Below are 17297 nucleotides of genomic sequence, written 5' to 3'. Positions count from 1 at the left end.
CGAAAGCAGCGCGCTGGGAGGGCGGATGCTGGGCTCCCACCTCTGCCGAGCCCCTGCGGCTCACCACAGCGCCGACGAGTCGGATCCGGCCACTCCACCAGGCAGGGCTCGGGAAGGCGCGGGAGCGGCCCCTCACAGGCGCACCGCAGGCAGACCCCTGCAGATCTTCCAATACACACCACACCTTGCGCCCGCCACCGGTGCCTCCTCGGGGGCCTGTTACGCGGTCCTGGAGCCGGAGGGGGTCTACAGCGTAGTGCCAGCTGCCACGGCGGGCCGGGCCGGCCGCGCAGATCTCGGAGCCCAGGCCACGCTGGGTCTCGGACAGGCAGGGAATGGCCGATTTTCGCCAGAAATTCACTGGCAGGCAGCTGGGCCGGTCGGGCGACCAGGAGTCGAGGAATTGGGGCTTTTCCGTACAGGGGGTGGCAGGATTATGCAGGATTGATGCGGGGCACAACGGGAGCTCAGACCAAAGCGGCCATCTTGGTTGGCCCTCTAGCACCCTCTCTAGTGTCCAAATATATTTAACTCGTTTGCTGACCTCATTTGACACCCTGATGGCACGGGAGAGTCGAGGCTTTCTTGTGAACTGGTTTTCTGATATATTATGTAGCGTGGCTCTTTAAAACACGATTGTACATTTAGACTTTCTAAATGTGGCTTGCTGAGTTTATGTAAGGTAATCTTGTATTGTGATTTATGTGAGGTGGTGTGTGTGGTCGACTACCCAACTAGGATGCACATTATTCAGGAGTGTGCTTTGTTTAATTTTCACTCATCACATTCATATTGTATGCAATTTCTTTTTGAGGTCCGTGACACTCATTTTAATCCATTGAGGAAAGTGCTATGTTAAATTCCACCCATTACATTAATACCGTATGTAATTGTATTTGAGGTCCGTGACACTCACTTTAATTCACCTTCTAAGTAACATGCACATTATTTTTCAAAAACTTTTTCCAATTGTGCCAATTGTAATTGCACCTGAGATCGCTAGAATCATTTTACTCAACTTTCTCTATTTTCGAGGCAAAGCAGCCTGTCTTTGGTGTGGGGTAACTGGCATCGATAGTTTTCCTCACCCAATATGGCCACCGTGCCCGGTGGCGTCACGTTGTAGTTCACATGAATTCGTTTTTTCCCCTTCTTTACTTCACGCGCGGCATCTTGCGCGCGCTCTCCCTTGGATACGGCTGTTGCCGGAAGGACGGTGAGGCAGATGTTGCTCTTCAATGCGCTCCCTGTTTCTCAGGTGGCACGTACAAACTAACTAATTCCGGGCCCGTTTTTGTTTCCCATTGTCCGGGTTTGTCTAATTGTCAACTGATATGGATTACATTGGTCACACCGCATTGATGAATCGTGTTTTTCTCTTCGTGGGCAATATTTCCCGTATTCGCGGATCGATGCAGGCAACCTTATTAGTCATTGCACTTGCAATTTAAATTAAGGTAAACCCTCTACTCTTAATTGACTTTGGCTGTCTAATATATTAATATCGTGATTGAGTTATAGTACTGAATGCTGACTACAAATAATCAATTTATTTTTGTTTAGTTCAGGAACTGTTCCTTATTTAATCTGCAGTATTGGTAAGTGCTAACTATCGGTATTAGGTTTTTGAAAAGTGGCATACTTGCATTTGGTCACAACTTTGCGCTAACTGTGAGGTTTTGGGTTTTATCTTGTTCTGTGTAGATTACTCATTTCGACAACGATCTAAGGTAATCTTACCTTAATAAAATTAATTGGTTTAGGAGTACTATTGGCGATCTAGCCAACTAATTCATCCCAAGTTGTTTAGTCACCGTACCACACTCATTCTCTCATGTTGATTTTGTCATTCTTTTTCATTGCTTCCGTAATTGGATTTACTCTACTGGAAACGGTAATTAATTTACAAACTCTAATTTCATCTTATCATATTGGTTTAACAATTTTTGCAATGTTATGTATTATACAATTATGTTCTTGTATTTTCTGCCACCCCCTCCCCCCAACCCCCCCCACCCCCTCCCCCTGGTTTGTACCCAAATGCTATGGTGTATTTAAATTGGTGCACATGGTAACGGTTTGAAATTGTAATTTGATGTACAGCCTTTGAAAAAGAGCTTTGCTCGAAACACGTGTCAGGCTGTGGAATGAAATTAAAATTATAACCAACTGGTTGTTATATTCATTGTTAATTGGCGCAGTTCACTGTTATACCCATCTTGCTATTACTGAGGGTTCTTGGTCTAGGCACCCTCAAACATTTCATGCTGAACGCTGCCTTTTTATCCTTAAAGAATTGGCACTAGCGCTGGCTGTTCATAGTGACCTTTTTGGACCACATTGTTCTACTGGCTTGCTGAGTTGCACTTAAGTCATACTAGATTTAAGTATACTATGTCACTTGTTTGGCTCAACGTACATATTATTGCTTAAAGAAACATCAAAGTTTAGAAACACATCCTTAATTCAATGTTCATCTTCTGCAAGTTATATGAAAACAAAATGACTTGCTACTTGCGGTCAGCATGTGCACTCCTTTCACAGACTAAGGCTCGTTAGAACAACTTGCCACTACATTATTCTTATAAACTAAGACACATATATATTTACGCTTACTGGACATGAGGTAGCTCTGTGTTGGCATGTATAAAATCATGTTGGTGTGCATTGCATTGTCTTACATTATTTCCACGAGTACCCTTATATCCTGTTTAAGTGTATGTTATACATTAGTTTATTAAGGTTTAACACAAACATTTCTAGTTATGCACGCATATTGTGTTGGTTACTCATTTACACGTTGGCCTACGTTAAATTTACATAGTTATGTTTGCAGAAGGTGTACTGGCTCTGTTTATGTCACAATCGTAAAGGATCAAAGCCTCAGGGGTCATTCTTGTCTGTTGACTCTATCCAGGGGCATCATGTTTTTATGGGCAGAGTCTATGGGGGTGTCAGTCAGGTTTATGGAGACGAATAGCTCCTGCCCTGGTCCCTGCTCAGGGCTGTATCTGGGCTAGTGAAGTAAGACGGAAGGCAGAAGATACAGTGTGTATTTTGTTGCATTCTCGCAGACAGTCTTCTCATGGGAACTGAACGATTGCAGGGATGGCGAACAGGGGGAGGAGGTGGGCGAAGGCGCTCGCTGGCAGTGTGCTCCTGACTGGGAGAGCTGCAGGCTTGCATTGGTACCACACAATTGTTTTATAATTACAAAATGGAGTTGGTGCCTTACAAAATGGCGTCCTGTTCTCCTCTAGTTCTACTTTACTTGGGGGAACGTCACAAGGGGGGAGACTGTTCCAAAGGTATTCCTGCGCGAGTGCCCTGGGGCCTGGGCCCTGGACCCAAAGCAGCTGTGACTGGGCCTACCGAGGAACAGCAGGAATAGCGGAGGGGGGTCTAAAATATCCCCTCCTTCCACTCAGGATCCACCTGAAATTTCCTAGATTATCAACTTAAATTCAACTTCAGATCAACCCCCAAGTGCGCTCAATTAGTTTATTATATACTTTTCAAATTCACCCTATTTCCTTGGGAATCTTTCCCCCAACTTATAACACATCGACACAAATTCCATACGTTTAACTTCAGTTCCTGCTTAACAATATATACTTAGTCAAGGCATTTATGTACAATGCATTTGTTTTGTCTCGGGAGGATAGCTCATGGATAACAGAGCAACACCGGTTCGATCCCCGGGTCTGCGCTTAGAAACCTCTGGGTATTGAGCATGTTACAAATAACCTATCATATATATCTTGCCTAAATCCCTGCCACATATCATGCTTCGCTATGGCATCACATCAATTCATATGGCCCATTTGAGCTTCTTCAAGGCTGACTTAAGTTTCACACTTCCCGAACAATTGAATCTGTAGTGTCAAATCTCTATGTATATTTTCTCCAAATTAGAATCCAATGTTACTTCCAGCTTTCAGTTTTCACACGTGTTACTTTTCTTAATACTGTAATACACATAGAGCTGTCACTCTAAGGTTAAGAGTCTTCTTTGGTTTTCCATTTACATATCTTCCTCATAGCTGATCCACCATGTCTTGATAAACACGTGTTTTCGGCGTTTGCTTCACAAAAATATTTAATAAGAAACTGAGCACACTTAGAGGATGCCTTGAAGTTGAATTAATACAGGCAGCAGAGGCAGCAGCATAATCCTGTAGCTCCTGGCCCTCTCCTGCTACAGATAATACTGGATTATGAACACTAAGAAAAAGAATGAAGTGGCTGAGAACCCTATACCTAGGAAATCAAAGCCAGCATCAGAGATGGGTGAAGTTCCTAGCCCTCAAGATATCTACTCTTTACTACTTAAAATGGCCCAAGACTTGGGAAAAGTAGTCCAGGATGTGTGGGGATGTTAAATCATTAATGGATGATCTCTCCAAGAAGGTCTCTCAACTAGACAGTAGGATTTCTATCCTGGAATATGGCTCTACCTATATGTCTTCGGAAATTACTGGAAGTTTCAGAGCATACAACACCTTTAGAGATGAAGTTCAAAAGAGAAGAGAAAAAAGCCTGGAACTGGACTTGAAGATTAGGAACAAAAACCTGAGACTTGTGGGAGTTGAGGAAAATGCCAATGAAGATTTATTACATCTGGTACTGGATATTATGAAGTTCTGCTATGGCTGTGACCAAATTACTCCTGGAGATATAGACAATATATATTCAGAGTGGGGAGAAAATCTGGCCCAAAAGCTAGACACATTTTAATCTCCCTAATGAACACTAGGACACAAGAGACCATTCTGGGAGCTGCAAGAAAGAAAGGTAGCACCTGCTTCAAAGATAACCAAATATGTGTGTATCCTGACTACCCAAGGGAAACCTTGCTAATCAGGAAATCCTTTAAAGAGGCCAAGGATTTGTCAAGACTTGTGGGCATTAAAGCTTTCCTTAACAGAGCTAATTTACTGACCCTGGCTCTACCGAATCGGTAGAGGAGCACATCTGACCCTAAGGAGGCCATGAAATGGCTGGAACCACTGAAGGATTAGTGCATTTAGTGTATTTAGTATTTTTATTATCATACGGTTTCAAACACTATTCCCATCGAATTTGAATTATATTTATGAATTACTTCTGGATAGGCTTATAATGGATTAAAATGGAACCGACAAAATAGAACAGTTGAATGATTCGAATTATTGTATTTTCAAAAGAAAAGAATACTAACCTATTCAATGAGATTGATGCTCCGTAAGCAGCGCCGAGGGATTAGAGATCAGAACCCTCCAACATGCCCATTACGTGTATCAGGAGACGGAAGTAAGACTGTTTTGGCTGCGTATCCCTACTACGTGCTATCGATCGACTAATACTGCGTTAAAGAATGATTCATTGCCGAACAATCCAAAAAAGGCCAGCAATGCTGTGTGATCAGGACACGCACAAGTGAGTGCCAGTTGCACCGTAATAAGATTGTATGACCACCGAGTAATATAATTCCTGACTCCTCTGTTAGCAAATAATCCGCATACTTCCCGTTATAAACATGCAAAATGTGCCGTTCAAGAAGATCAGTGGAGTGGTTCTTCTACATTTGGTCCTTATTAACTTTGGTTACCATTACCTGGTGGACGCCTCAATCAATGATCACTTTGGCTACTTAGCTCGTCAACTGCGCAGAATGTGATACAGCGAACCTAACTCCCTCTCCGAATGTAACACAACCATGTAAGAAGTCGCTGCTCGACTACACTTGCCACGGAAGCAGGGCCACTTGCACTGGTTTCAATTCAAGGACCTGACATTACTGAGTGTCACTACTTCTGCATCTCCAAAATGATACGTCTTGCAGCCTACTCGTCTGGTGAGGTACCGTGTGCGGAACTCAATGAGTGGCAGGGACTAAGGAAGTCCGGGGACAGAGACTCTTCAATTGGTTGGGGTTTTGGGGGAGAGGGCTTGATAAAAATTGTGGATGGAGATGTAGAACTACCTAGCAGTAGTTTTGAAATTCTCCCTTTATGAGACGGTCTATATGTGTAACCGTATTAGCCCATAATAGTGATAGTATTGATTGTAGTAGTGTCATGATCTCTGCTTCCAAAAGGTCAGGGTTTTCCCAACTCCCTTGGAAGCAGATCCATAACCCAGGTTCCGAGTGCCAACCAGTCCCAATTGGGACCTTTTGGACCCAGTCCTGGCGCCAGTGGCACCAGGCTCATAAATAGGCCCAGTCCCAGCGCTGGAAGCGCCGGGCTCATAATGCTTGGGTGGACTTACCTTCAGCAGACCATGCTGCTTACTTGCCTGCCAGTTGAGCCTCTGATCCTCTTCTGTTTGGAACTACTTTTCCTGTTGGGTGGGGCTGGAGCCACTCCCTAGATTCAGAACACTGGAACTCTTCTGGATGCAGGAACTCTTTTCTTACCAGGAACTCTTTTCTTACTTAGGCGTGGCTGTGTTAGGAGACACCTAAGCACTACAGGAGGCTATTTAAACCACACCCGGTGGATGAATCTTGCTTTGCGTTATTCTGCAACCTCTGCAGCAGAACGCTCATCATGTCTTCTGCATCCGGTCCTGGGCCTAAGGAAAAAGGCTTACCATCCTGAATCCAGTCTTCAGCAACACCTATAAAGACAAGAAAGAACAGGTTAGCATTCCGGCATCTGAAAGGCAAAGGCTTACCATCCTGAATCCAGTCTTCAGCAACACCTATAAAGACAAGAAAGAACAGGTTAGCATTCCGGCATCTGAAAGGCAAAGGCTTACCATCCTGAATCCAGTCTTCAGCAACACCTATAAAGACAAGAAAGAACAGGTTAGCATTCCGGCATCTGAAAGGCAAAATCTTACCAACTCTTCGCACGCTCCGGAGGCCTTCGGCGCTGCATCCCGCATCTGAAAGACAAAACAAGGTGCGTTTAAAGACATTGGGGAACTTTAATACTCACGTGCCATTACTCCTTTCCACATCTAATCCAGTGGGTATTCCGGCACCCTGCAGCCGCTCCGAACTCGTACCTGCAAAATAAAAAGACAGTTAGAGCGCATCGTGAAGCAGGCAACAAGCACTTACTTACGTGCTTCCAGGCGCTTCTATTCATCACACGGGCTCCATCTTCAACTCACTTCAGCCTGTCATCCGCCATCGCCGGAACCCTGCAAAACAAGAGACATCATTACTAAAGACTTTTAAGACATTTGAATGACTCGAAACTTACCGTTCGTGCAGTAAACGACGGACAGCAGTCCTCTGAAGTCAAGAGGCCTGCGCTACCTATCCAGTGAAGAAACTGGTTACAGCACCCTGCCCCGAGGCAGATGGAGAGCTCGGCATTCACTTACCTAAGACATCTTACTCTACACGTCAGGCATACAGTGCACGGAGGTCCAGCCCAAAGAGCCAACCGGGTGCTACACATCACCTTTGAAGATACGGTAGTCGCCCAGTCAAGACCGGCGCCTCTGCGAGAATCAGGTGAGCGTTACAGAACGCAAAGCCTACCGCAAAACTCTCGCCCAGGCGCTATGGAAATCTCGGATACTGACCCCCTAGCCCGGTTACTTGGGGAATTAAGGGCAGAAGTGCATGCAGCTCCTCAGGAAACGAATGCTCTAAGAAGGGAACTAATTATTTCCAAGGAGAGAACAGACAATCTTGCTAGACAAGTGCTACAGTCACAAGCCGGACAGACCCCGTTACCCGCATCAGGGGCAAATCTTCCTTCAACATCCTCTATGAATCCAGTGCAGATCAACCTACCTGGGAATGTACCTCTGGCTCCGCCCGAACGATTTTCTGGTGACCCAAAGAGGTTTGCAGTATTTATCAATCAGTGCCGGTTGCACTTCTTATGCCGGCCAGCAGCCTTTCCAACTGATCAAGCAAAAGTAGCTTTTGTACTTTCGTACCTTAGTGGCAATGCGGCAGACTGGTCGATCCCTCTAGTTAATCAAGATGATCCGGTTCTCCATGATTTTCAAGCCTTTCAGCTTAGTATGGAAAAACTGTTCGCAAGACATTCACAGGGGCAGGCCTTGGACAATGAGCTTCTTTCGTTGCGACAGGGTAATCAAGAGCTTTTGGCTTATATTGCATCTTTCAATAGACTAATAGTGGAAACTCAATGGCCTGAGGACAAAAGGATTACGCTGTTTTATAGAGGTCTACGTGGAGAGCTCAAAGACGTTTTAGCCCAAGTAGTGAATCCCCCACAAGACTGTTCGGATTATATAGACTTGGTCGTTCAAATAGATCACAGGCTGCAGAACAGGAAGGCCGATCGTTCCAAGTTTGATGCTCGAGTATTTTCCAAACCGCCAACTCCTTCCAAAGGAGTAGACTCCGGGGAACCCATGCAAATAGGGGGTCTGAAAGGTCCTCTAACACAAAGGGAGCGGGAAAGGAGGAAACAGTTGCAATTATGCCTATATTGCGGAAACTCAGGGCACTTTCTTCGAGACTGTCCGGTGAAACCTGCCAAGAAGGCAGTAGGAGCTGCAGTTCCCAAAGTTACAAACTCTGAGCAGGGAAACGACCTCGCCCGACAAGAATAGAGGTCCTCTTGCCGAGCGTGAAAACCAGTTCCGTGACCTCGCATTTCGTGATACCTATGGTCCTCATTAGCCCTGATAATCCGGATCGATTACATGCAATTGAAGCTTACGTCGACAGCGGTGCCATCGGCAATTATGTGGATCATGAAATGGTTTTGAGGATGAATCTAACTCTTTGTCCCAAGGCTGTAAAGGACGTCATTACTACGGTGGATGGTACGGAGATAGCCTCCGGGCCAGTAACGCATACCACTCAAGAGGTGACGCTAGTAAGTCAAGATGGACACCATGAGAAGATCGTGTTCGATGTGATCAAGGCCCCTCAGTTTCAGATTATTCTAGGAATACCTTGGTTAGAGAAACACAATCCTCTGATCGATTGGCGAGCAAGAACGGTCCAGTTTCCAGAATGTGTCTCTACTTGTCACCCTCCACCTGGTGTTGCACTGGCCGCAATTTCTTCAGAGACTCCCCAGTTACCTCCCGAATACCTAGAATACCAAGATGTTTTCCGGAAGGATCAGGCTAACTCTCTACCTCCTCATAGGTCTTATGACTGCCAGATAGACCTGATACCTGGATCTACTCCTCCTTGTAGTAGAATTTATGCCCTCACCGAGCCTGAGAACCTTCACCTTCGACAATACCTGGATCAATACCTGGCAAATGGGTTTATTCGTCCTTCCAAGTCCCCTGCTTCTTCAGCTTTGTTCTTCGTTCCAAAAAAGGAAGGAGACCTTAGAACTTGTATCGATTATCGCTCCCTGAACCAGATCACCGTTAAGAATAGATATCCGTTACCTTTGATCCCTGAACTCCTGGACCAAGTCAGAAAAGCATGCATATATACAAAGCTGGATCTTAGAGGAGCTTACCACTTGGTACGAGTAAAAGAGGGCGATGAATGGAAGACGGCCTTCCGCACCAAGTATGGGCTATTTGAATATCAGGTCATGCCCTTCGGACTTTGCAATGCCCCGGCCACCTTTCAATATTTTATGAACGATGTCCTCAGAGAGCTCATAGATGTATGTGTTGTTGTTTACATCGACGACATCCTCGTTTATTCTTCATCGGAATCTGAACATCGGAAACACGTGAAAATGGTCCTCGAAAGATTGCGTCAACACAAACTTTTCGCTAAGTTGGAAAAATGTGTTTTCAACGTGACTGAAGTTGAATTCTTGGGATTCATATTATCACCTGGCGGAGTGCGTATGGATTCAAAGAAGGTCGATGCAGTTCTCAAATGGCCATCACCATCCTCCGTAAAAGGTGTGCAAAGCATGTTAGGCTTCGCTAACTTTTACCGCAGGTTTATCCCCGAATTCTCTCGAATAGTCCAGCCCATCACTGCCTTGTTAAAGAAAAACAAACGTTTTGAATGGTCTACCGAGGCGGAACAAGCTTTCCAGGATTTGAAGACTAAATTTATCTCTGCACCAATCTTAAAACACCCTCGCCCCGAACTCCCCTACATCGTGGAAACTGATGCTTCAAGCCTTGCCATGGGGGCAGTTCTATCACAAAAGGACCCGGTAACCAATCAGTTGCATCCCGTGGCATTTTGGTCCCGCAAATTCTCGCCTCCTGAAATCAATTACACGATTACTGACAAGGAACTTCTGGCTATCAAGTCTGCCTTTAAGGCTTGGCGGCATTATCTGCTGGGAGCCCGACACACCGTTACTGTGATTACGGATCACCGAAACCTGCAATATTTGAAGACCGCAAAAGCCCAATCCTCTAGACAACTCCGTTGGGCATTATTCTTTGCCGAGTTTGACTTCATAATTACCTATCGACCTGGTACAAAGAACGGTAAAGCCGATGCCCTTTCTCGGATGGGAGTGGAAGAACACTTGGTCAACCCTAAACCTGTACCAATCATTCCCGAACAAAGAATTCTGGGTGTAATCGCCACAGAATCCATAGAGGAAGTTAAGGATAAAGCCAGGCAACTTGTAACTCCAGCAGACATACAGAATTGGCATCTGCAGGGAAAGGACTTTGCAGTAAAGGACAACTTATTGTATTTCCAAGAACGATTATACCTACCCAGCACAGATTTACAGAAAAAAGTAATCTCTTGTTATCACGACTCTTTAATGGAAGGTCATCCCGGTATAGCCAAGACCTCAGAAAAGATCAAGCGCTACTTCTGGTGGCCGTCTTGGAAAAAAGATATCAGAGACTTTATAATGTCCTGTGGAGTATGCGCCCAAAACAAGAGTCAAAAGGAAAGACCAGCAGGCCTCTTACGCCCTATTGACATCCCACCTCGCCCTTGGCATACGCTTTCTATGGACTTCATCACCGATCTACCTCCATGCTCCGGATACAATACGATTCTAGTAATCGTGGACTTATTCTCCAAGATGGCGCATTTCATTCCGCTCAAAGGCTTGCCAACAGCAGCAACTCTGGCCCGAGAATTTCTCGAAAACATCGTCCGACTGCACGGTTTTCCTTCGGTTCTAATTTCGCATCGAGGTAGTCAATTTATTTCTCATTTTTGGCGAAGTTGCTGTCGGTCGGCTCAAATTGATGTGAGACTATCGACCAGTCACCACCCTCAGACCGACGGACAAACCGAGAGGACCAATCAAACTCTGGAACAGTATTTACGCTGCATGCTGCAACAAACTGAAAAAACTTGGAAAGATATCCTTTGGATAGCCGAGTATGCCTACAATAACTCTGTCCATTCGGGAACTGGGAAAACCCCGTTTTTTCTTTTGTACGGCAGTCACCCTCGAACCTCGGAGTTGGATCCCCTCCAAGATCTTGAAACACCAGCAGTAGACTACCTGCATTCTACAATCACCCAAGCCTTTAAGGAAGCTGTTTTTCACCTTCAAAGGTGCTAAAGAACAATACAAGAAAGGAGCAGATCAACATCTGAAGGAAGCCCCTCACTATCAAGTAGGGGATCAAGTCTGGTTATCCACCAAATATCTATCTCTAAAAGGGCCACGCACATTCAACCCAAGATACCTTGGTCCCTATTCCATCACTACCATAGTAAACCCAGTAGCGGTCAAGTTGGACTTGCCCCCGCACATGAAGATACATCCGGTCTTCCACGTCTCTCTATTAAAACCCGTGCAACCTCAAACCAGACTAACCAAATCTCCAAAACCTATCCTAGTGGATGGAGAACTCGAGTTTGAAGTCAAAAGCATTCTGGACTCCAAGATCTCCAAATCTAAACTATTCTACCTAATTGACTGGAAAGGCTACGGCCCCCAAGAGAGATCCTGGGAACCTCCTGAATATGTCCACGCTCCTCGCCTAATCAAAAGATTTCACCGAACATTTCCTGACAAGCCAAAACCCCCGGAGAAGCCCGGTTTGGGAGGGGCCTTGAGGGGGGGTACTGTCATGATCTCTGCTTCCAAAAGGTCAGGGTTTTCCCAACTCCCTTGGAAGCAGATCCATAACCCAGGTTCCGAGTGCCAACCAGTCCCAATTGGGACCTTTTGGACCCAGTCCTGGCGCCAGTGGCACCAGGCTCATAAATATGCCCAGTCCCAGCGCTGGAAGCGCCGGGCTCATGATGCTTGGGTGGACTTACCTTCAGCAGACCATGCTGCTTACTTGCCTGCCAGTTGAGCCTCTGATCCTCTTCTGTTTGGAACTACTTTTCCTGTTGGGTGGGGCTGGAGCCACTCCCTAGATTCAGAACACTGGAACTCTTCTGGAAGGCAGGAACTCTTTTCTTACCAGGAACTCTTTTCTTACTTAGGCGTGGCTGTGGAAGGAGACACCTAAGCACTACAGGAGGCTATTTAAACCACACCCGGTGGATGAATCTTGCTTTGCGTTATTCTGCAACCTCTGCAGCAGAACGCTCATCGTGTCTTCTGCATCCGGTCCTGGGCCTAAGGAAAAAGGCTTACCATCCTGAATCCAGTCTTCAGCAACACCTATAAAGACAAGAAAGAACAGGTTAGCATTCCGGCATCTGAAAGGCAAAGGCTTACCATCCTGAATCCAGTCTTCAGCAACACCTATAAAGACAAGAAAGAACAGGTTAGCATTCCGGCATCTGAAAGGCAAAGGCTTACCATCCTGAATCCAGTCTTCAGCAACACCTATAAAGACAAGAAAGAACAGGTTAGCATTCCGGCATCTGAAAGGCAAAATCTTACCAACTCTTCGCACGCTCCGGAGGCCTTCGGCGCTGCATCCCGCATCTGAAAGACAAAACAAGGTGCGTTTAAAGACATTGGGGAACTTTAATACTCACGTGCCATTACTCCTTTCCACATCTAATCCAGTGGGTATTCCGGCACCCTGCAGCCGCTCCGAACTCGTACCTGCAAAATAAAAAGACAGTTAGAGCGCATCGTGAAGCAGGCAACAAGCGCTTACTTACGTGCTTCCAGGCGCTTCTATTCATCACACGGGCTCCATCTTCAACTCACTTCAGCCTGTCATCCGCCATCGCCGGAACCCTGCAAAACAAGAGACATCATTACTAAAGACTTTAAAGACATTTGAATGACTCGAAACTTACCGTTCGTGCAGTAAACGACGGACAGCAGTCCTCTGAAGTCAAGAGGCCTGCGCTACCTATCCAGTGAAGAAACTGGTTACAGCACCCTGCCCCGAGGCAGATGGAGAGCTCGGCATTCACTTACCTAAGACATCTTACTCTACACGTCAGGCATACAGTGCACAGAGGTCCAGCCCAAAGAGCCAACCGGGTGCTACACATCACCTTTGAAGATACGGTAGTCGCCCAGTCAAGACCGGCGCCTCTGCGAGAATCAGGTGAGCGTTACAAGTAGTTTTTTAAGCACTTTATAGGAAACAATATTAGTGTGCTTTCTGTACACTTATTGTTTTTTTGACTGTAAGCATTCGGGAAAAATTGTACAGCATGCAAACTGATGTGTTTGTTGGCTAGTTGTATGCAAAGTTGTTCCAGTTCTACAGAGTAGAAGGTGATTTTTTTGTGTGCAATTCTGTATGTACTGGCGGGTGTTGGGGAGTAGGTTATTTTACTTTTGGTGATCAGCGAGTACATTTTGGTTTCAAGAATATTAAGTAGGTATTTGCAAGATTTGCTGGTAATCTCTGCTTTAGAGTAATGAAAGTATCATCGCACACAAACCATGCAGATTGCTTTCAAATGTATACACTATAGTGACCTGCAGTGGTTGTGTTGCCTATGTGGTAGATTATGGCTACTGTTGTGAAGGTTTTCTTGCCAAGTGATACCTGTCCATGTGTGACGGTAGTAAGCTTGCAATTGTTTTGGTTCCATCTGCATTGTACCTTAAAAGCATTAATATTACGTATTGGCTGTGTGATTGTATATGTAATGTGGAATGATTATTGGAATTGCAAGTACTACATGGTATGCTACGGTTTGCATTTTGTATGAGTTGCTGGAATGGAATCACAGTTTGGTATAGATACATAGACAAAGTGCTCATTAGGGACTTGTTCCTGAATTACATGGTTGCACAGAGTGCATATATGTTTCCACAGGTAGGAAATCTGGAAGATTTCATTTATAGGTATGTTTTTGCTTTCAGTACTTGTAGTAAGTACATTAGAAATTCCTGTGGATCTTCTTGTGTGTCTATAGTGAATCTCACCATTCCAGCAGAGTAGTTCAATTCCTGCCTTATTCCTGAGACACTAAGTGTTTTGAGGATTGTTTGTTGCATGTATGTGAAGGACTAGCATTTGTAAACACAACTGGCCCGAGCCATGTAAATAAATGTTTTCAACAATTGCTGGCAATTGGAATAGAACATTGAGTACTACATTTGCATAGCAATTTATACCAGTTGTATTGGCAAATTTGAGTGGAGCAGATAGTTCTTTGTCTGAGTACTTTGATGGAAATGCACATGGTTTGTTTGAAGAGGTAGTTTTCTTTGTGTGTGTAGTTGGGTATGTATTGTCCTTTTCAGTCCATTTTTCTGTGTTTTTGGAGCTGATTTCACTTGCTTTGGTAGTACTGTTGGGAGATGATTTATAAGTTCTGATTGCAATAGTTATCTTTTACAAAGTTTGTGTTTTTGAGGAACAGGGTACACTTTGAGATGGAGTGTGAACAGTGCACATAGTCTATTGAACTCTATGATCCCCGGAATGTCAGCGTTGACTTTACTTACATCAAAATTGACTAGAAATATTCTTTCAAGTGTACGTAGGCTGACAGAGCTACGTAACTCATGCCTTCTTTAAAAACTGTGCTGCCAAAATCAATTAATGCTTGATCTAAGGTTAGACCTTGTGATTTATGAATAGTCACTGCGTATGCTAGTGACAGAGAAAACTGTTCTCTGCATACATACATGTCTTTGAAAAGAAGGAATCGAGCTGTTGCACGTCCTATCTTTTTAACTTCAGACAGTTTGTCGAAGAGAATGTTGACAAACTGAATGCTGTTGTCATGTGGGTACGTCTGGAAGCCAACAACTGTACCAAATGCTACATTAACTAAACCTTGCTCTACATCAACGTTACGCTTTAGTATTACTCTATAATTTAAACAGCTGTGTTGGAGATAGCGTTTCCAAAGGTATTTAATCGTGCTATGGCTTGTTCACACATAGGTATTGTCATACCGTGTACGTCCAGTTTGTCTGTGGAGTAAAGCTGCACTAGTGGTTGCATTTCTTTTTTCAGCATTGTTTCATTGAATTGTGCACAGCTTGCTAGAGTTGGCATTAAGGACATACAGTTGACATTTTTGTATGCTAATGCTAATTGTTCTATGACATCAGTAGCACATGTGTTATGGCCGTACAGCTCATGGATGCGTCTGGTATTTAGGGTAGACAGAGCTTCGTTCGACAGTACACCAATCCGAAATGTTTTTTAAAATGTTGGCGTAGGTAAGGTCTGCAGACTGACACATGTTTTCTGTTAGTTCTTTGTATTGGAAATGTTGCCAGAGATTTACATTGCCTATGCTTCCAAAAGTTTTACAGCATAGTTTGTGTCCTAAGGTTTTAAAGGTAGGTTCACCTTCACTGGTGTTAATTGAAGGAGATCTCCGAAAACAATCACATGTTTTCCTCCAAAGAGTTCTTAGTAGTTTGTTTTGAGGACCTCTTGCAATCTGAGGTGAATCAAAGCCAACATGAGACCATGCTCACCTCATCTATTAGGACTCATCTCATTGATTAGGAGCATTTTCATTTGTTTCAAAACTCTGCATAGCTCCATAGCAGCTTCTGTTGAAAGTTTGTAGTAGTCCAATTTGTTTTGGGGTTCCACTGGAAGGAGTAGCAATCAGTGTGAAGTGACACCACTTAGGTTGTAGGCAGCTAAACCTGTGGGGGCGGTTACAACAACTGAAAGCTTATTGTTTGTTAATTGTTGGAGGAATTTACTGATGATTTTTATTAAGAATGTTTTGCCTGAACCAGCTTGACCACTTACATATAGCAGTACAGGATTATAGTGTTGACATGTACAAGTTTTAGTTTTGTGCTGCATACCATGTTCAATTTATTTAGTTACTTCTAGGAAAATAGTACGCTGCTCATTGTTTAGTTGTGATTTCAGTAGAGCAAAGTCTTATGCAGACTTGTTATACTGACACATGGTGTTCTCTACTTCAGTCATGGCTAATTCTGCCTCATTTGCTATGAGTGGCTATCCAAGTGGTTCTTTTTTTTTTTTTTTTTAAACTTCTTTTTATTATTCAGCGTGGCAGCAACAAACAAGCAAACAGCATGAGGCGTTACAGCATGAATACCCTATAAACATTGTAGGTGCACAGAGGTTATTACACATAACATCACAATCAGTGGGTACAATCACAGAATGAATTGGACACCAGAAGCCTGCAACAGGGGGGAGGACCTGAGCCGGTGGGGGGAAGAGGGCGGGGGGGGGGAAGCGTCCGGTGTCGCAATCAGATCGGACATGTAAGAGCGGATCTTAAGCCATACATTTCTAGGTCTAGAGTGGGCAGGTTGTATATGGGACCAGGCTTCCTCAGAGTCCGAGGCCCAAGTAACCGCCCTCAGCCATTGAGCGTGTGTGGGGGGCAAGGGACGAAGCCAACAGAGTAGGATGGTGCGCACCGCAAGCAGGAGGCATAGGCCAGCTAATTTTTTGGAATCACGGGAGAGACCTGGGAGATCGTGAAAGAGACACACCAGCGGAGAAGGAACAATGGGATGGCCGAGAACCGCAGACATTGTCGAGCAAACTGCCTCCCAAAACTGTGAGAGGCGAGGGCAGGACAGAATCATGTGTATGTAGTCAGCGTCGTCATGATGGCACCTAGGGCAGCTGGAAGGGTGATCCCTGGACATACGATGTAGTCTGATCGGGGTGTAGTGAAATCTGTGTAGTACTTTGAATTGAATGAGTTTAAGACGGGAGTTAAAGGATACTTGATGTGTGCGCTCGCATAGATGTGCCCAGCGTTCGTCCGAAATCTCAACACCCAAGTCCGCCTCCCATAACCCCCTCAGTCTAGCGAAATCGGGGACAGATCTGGACTGCAACATCGTGTACAACCTAGAGATTTTACCCCTTGTGGGCCCGGGGGAGGTGAGCTCTTCAATAGCTGGGTCGTCCGGGGGCAACGCCGGGAATGTTTGGTAATTGCGTTTGAGGGTCCTGCGGAGGGATGCGTATTGAAGCCATGCACCCTGGTCACTCCTCAGGGGCAACGGGAGATCGGGCCATTCAACAAATATACCCTGGTCAAACACGTCGCGCAGCAGCTCATAGCCTGCGTCCGCCCAGCGGCGCACCGTGCCCGATGGGACCTGCGG

The sequence above is a fragment of the Ambystoma mexicanum genome, chromosome 7q (assembly GCF_040938575.1).
Source record: "Ambystoma mexicanum isolate Mex_15411 chromosome 7q, UKY_AmexF1_1, whole genome shotgun sequence".
In the NCBI taxonomy this organism is placed as follows: Eukaryota; Metazoa; Chordata; class Amphibia; order Caudata; family Ambystomatidae; genus Ambystoma; species Ambystoma mexicanum.
This window is presented reverse-complemented; position numbering follows the sequence as displayed.